This window comes from Lynx rufus, unplaced genomic scaffold (assembly GCF_022079265.1).
Source record: "Lynx rufus isolate CCGP_SWC_20201006 ecotype Redwood Valley unplaced genomic scaffold, mLynRuf1.p SCAF_10, whole genome shotgun sequence".
Taxonomy (NCBI): Eukaryota; Metazoa; Chordata; class Mammalia; order Carnivora; family Felidae; genus Lynx; species Lynx rufus.
Genome location: NW_025814824.1, coordinates 52,190,581 through 52,195,071, shown reverse-complemented (window position 1 = coordinate 52,195,071; position 4,491 = coordinate 52,190,581). Strand labels below are relative to the sequence as shown.

The 4,491-nt window shown below is 35.0% G+C and overlaps 1 pseudogene; it reads right to left on the bottom strand.

The window, feature by feature from the left end:
- Window positions 1–1,801: 1,801 nt before the first annotated feature.
- Window positions 1,802–2,452, bottom strand: LOC124524323 (cell division control protein 42 homolog; annotated as a pseudogene).
- Between the last annotated feature and the right edge of the window lie 2,039 nt (window positions 2,453–4,491).

Below are 4,491 nucleotides of genomic sequence, written 5' to 3'. Positions count from 1 at the left end.
CTCCGAACACTTATGAATGTTACCTATTATTATTCTCATTTTACTCTTAAAGAAACAGTCACAGAAAGGTTAAGAAACTTGGCCAAGGTCACAAACAAGTGGCTAAGTCAAGATTCAAACCCAATGCAGAGTCCATATCCTTACCTGCTATGCTAAGTTTAGGTTGCTGGGATTAGAATCCTAATGTGGCTCCTTACATTGTGTGACCACAGGACAAGTTTCTGAGTATTTCTGGGCCTCATTTTTATCATTTGTATAATGGGGGGCAATAATACTATGTTATTTTGTAACTAAAATGTACTTAGTGTAGTATATACCTAGCATACAGTTCTTTTGAAGAATATTGTTTCAAGTTTATGTGGCATGGAGGACAGGTACAATCACCACTGCCTGAATCAGACTTTAACAGTAGAAGCTGTCTCCCTGGCCAACACTAGAGTGCCATTTTGGCTCCGTTTCTTGTTTCTGGGCACCCTCCTCTAACTCATTGCCTTTTATGGCCTTTGTCCCTCCTGTGACTACAACTGTAGTGCTTCTTCTCCCACTTAAAACACCAGGCGTTTCAATTTACTCCTTTGCTAATTCTTAAGAGATGATGTCAATGTGGCTGATATTTAATTGCATTGGAAATAAAACAATAGAAATGTAGCTATTAACGGGATGGATCTTTTTCTGGATTTAAGCCTTTGAAGAGGAAGAATTCCAAAGAAAAATAAAATAGAATTTGAGCAGAGATTTTAAGAAATTTCTAAGTTATGTTATCCCAGAATGTATTCTTCCTACACCAGTATATCCATAGGTATCTTAGATGTATTTTGACAAATCATACCTTTCTTCATGAAAGAATGATCAAAGAATATTTATAAAATTGAGTATTATGGCAGGTAAATCTGAGATATCCTTTATTATTCTGTCTAGGAAGACAGTTACAGTTTGGTTCATGTTTTTTCCCATTAATCGCTTTTTTTTTTTTGATGGGGAAAAAATGTTTAATTACCTACTCAATCCATTTGGTGTATTTCAAAAGGTGCAATACTTTTCTTCATTTATCAGTAAGAGAAGTTAGAAATTAACTTCAAAAAAAATAAGCAAATGGCAGACAAATTTCCTTGAAAGTCACAGTCACATATGGAGTGCATCCTAGAAAAGACGAGGGGCAAGACAGGTTCCACCCGCTTTCATGATTTCATCAAGTACTGGACCTACTCAAGGGTGGAGGGAAAAGGCAGCTTTCAAAAAGGAGCATGTTATTAAACTAGTTATTATTACTAACTCCTTCCTAAGAGCACCAGGTGGGGAACAAATGTTCTAAACTAGTTCTAGGAAATGGAATGTGGAAGCAGTCCATCCTCCTCCCTTAAGGGCTGTCCAATGGTTACTGAATTAAAAAAAAAAAAATGACTAAATAAAAACAAACCCCACATACAGTTCCTCCCCCAAAAAAGAAAGATAAATAAAAACAAAACAAAAAAAACAAAAACAAAATCAAACCCTTAAGTGTCCCAGATGATTCTCCGGAGTGGTTGGAGCCCTGGAAGCAGCCCCAACAACCCAAGTTAGTCTGTTACAGAGTCATCACAAGCATGCCTTGCTTTTAGACAAAAAAACAAAATAAAACAAAAACCAAATTGTAACAACAAAACAAAAACTCATACTAATCATTTTTCTGACAATACACAATTACTGAAATTAACCAGTACTGAGAGGAGGAAGGGGACCATACCTATGGGCCTTGTCTCACACTAGTGCATGTGGGTAGGTGCAGGGCATTTGTCATTATTGCAAAAACAAATTTTAATTTTCAATCTTTAGTTTGATTTAACATTGCTTTTAGTACGATGCTGACACCAGCTGTGCAGAAAGGGCTCGGGGGATGTTCATAGCAGCACACACCTCGGGTCTTCTTCGGCACTGGAGGCTCCAGGGCAGCCAATATTGCTTCATCAAAAACATCCGTTAGGCCTTTCTGTGTGAGTGCAGAACACTCCACATACTTGACCACCTTCAGGCCACGGGGCAGCTTTTCAGCAGTCTCTGGAGTGACAGGCTTCTCTTTGTTCTTGGCAAGTTTCTCAATCGTAGAGGGGTCATCTCGGAGATCAATTCAGGTCCCAACAAGCAAGAAAGGAGTCTGTGGACAGTGGTGAGTTACCTCAGGCACCCACTTCTCCTTCACATTTCCAAATGAGAACGGAGAGACCACTGAAAAACAGACTAGAAATACATCGGTTTGTGGATAACTCAGCGGTCGTAATCTGTCATAATCCTCTTGCCCTGCAGTATCAAAAAGTCCAAGAGTATATGGCTCTCCACCAATCATAACTGTGACTGCATAGTTGCCAAAAACAATCGGTACATACTCCGATGGAAATTTATTTGTTGTGTAGGCTATCAGGAGACATGTTTCACCAACGGCACCATCGCCCACAACAACACACTTAATTGTCTCCATTGGTGAAACAGTTTTGTAACCACTTTAAATATTTCAAATTGAATGATGACCTCAGCTTCTCCCCGGGGCTCCCATTAATCACTTTAAGAGTATAGGATTTTAGAAGCCATTGATAATACTCAGAAGAATAATAATCTTTTCTAACAGGCAATTATGAATTAACTTTTTGATTAAGTGGTTCAGAATTTTCGTATGTGCCTTTGACTTTATTTTGTTTATTATTCATACTGTTAAAATTGAATGGAATGAGTGAATAGCCTGAATTCTGCAATTGCCTTTTCAGAATTAACCCATCCTAAATTACAATTATGAATATTGTTTAAAATTGGGAATACACTTTCTGAAAATGAAGATAAAATTTCAGGTATCTTGGGCTAATTTTAAGAAACATTTCAGATTATGAATTTTTATGAGTATCACAATGTAGTTTGAAAGTAATAAAAAATCAAGAACATGTTTATATATGTTTAATGAAAAACAAATATACAAAATGATGAAATCTGATACATCTTTGCCTCATGCTTGTAAATCTGTGGAAATGCCTTCTCTACTCCTCAGGCTTTTCAAGAAGTTTGCTGGAATATTGCTGATAGATGCATTGTATATTATAACAGAATGAAATTTTGATACTAAATGAATAAATTAGTTGAGAAAAAGGAGCCAGAAGAAGGATAATTAATTATGGAAATTAATGTCACTAAGATACTTTTTATGAGTTAGTTTGAATTTGTTGTATTTTACATAAAATATAATTTTTTAATGTTTATTTATTTATTTTGAAAGAGAGAAATAGAGCTCAAGCAGGGGAGGGGCAGATGAAGAGAGAGAGAATCCCAAGCTGGCTCTGCACCATGAGCACAGAGCCCGATGAGGGTATCGAACCCACAAACTGTGAAATCATAACCTGAGCTGAAACCAAGAGTCAAATGAACAACTGACTGAGCCACCCAGGCACCCCTAAAATATAATTTTATTAAAAGGTGCACATATTAAGTGTGAGCTTCAACCTTGTATCAGTAGATGAGAATTTCAATAGATGTTTATGATAATATTTAATCTTTTGCCCCATTGTTGATTGAAAAGAACTTACATATTGATTAAAATGTATATATCTATCAAATAAGATCTTTTTTAAGACTGTCAAGTTGTTCCCCAGATTTGTGAATGCATCTTTGTTAGAATATAAGGCTACTTGCACTCTAAAATGTTCTTTATCTTTCATGGAATAGTTGATTAATAGTAACTTGAATGGCTATCTTCTAAACTTGTTTTTGGTGTACTAGGAGAAAACTCAGACTAATGGGTTTTAGAAAGGCTTTCAATAGTAAAAATTAAAGCCAATGAGATTAACCACAAATTATTTTTGTCTCTGTTCTCCATTTTAGAACAAGGACTGGCAGCTGTTTTCTTTTAAGGACGAGATAGTAAATATTTTAGAGTATGTTGGACATACAGTCTCTGTTGCAACTCCCGAACTGTGCCATTATAACTTGAAGGCAGCCATAGACAATACATAAATGATGAGTGTGGTTGTGTTCCAATAAAACATTATTTATTGACACTTAAATATGAATTTCATGCAATTTGTGTATGTTACAAAATATTTTTTTTTTGCCATTTAAAATTGTGAAATGATTTTTAGTTTGTAAGACAAAAATGGCTGGTTGAATTTGTCCTGTGACCTTAGTTTGCCTTCTCTTGCCTTAAACAAAGAGCAACGAAAGGCGCCCTGTTATCTTTATATCCCCAAATACTTAGCACATAATAGGTATTCAACAAGTATAAGGCAGATAACTACTCTCATGTATTTAATTTTGAATTTAATATTGATTTATTTCTAATATTGAATTTTTCTTAGCAAATAAAACTTTCCTTGTGTTTATTTCCACCATATTTATAAACATATGCGCATATATATATATGCATACATACCCTTTTCTTAATTTTATATACATACATTTAACATATATACACACACACACACACACACACACACACACATACATATACACATTAAAATTTTTTTAATGTTTATTTAT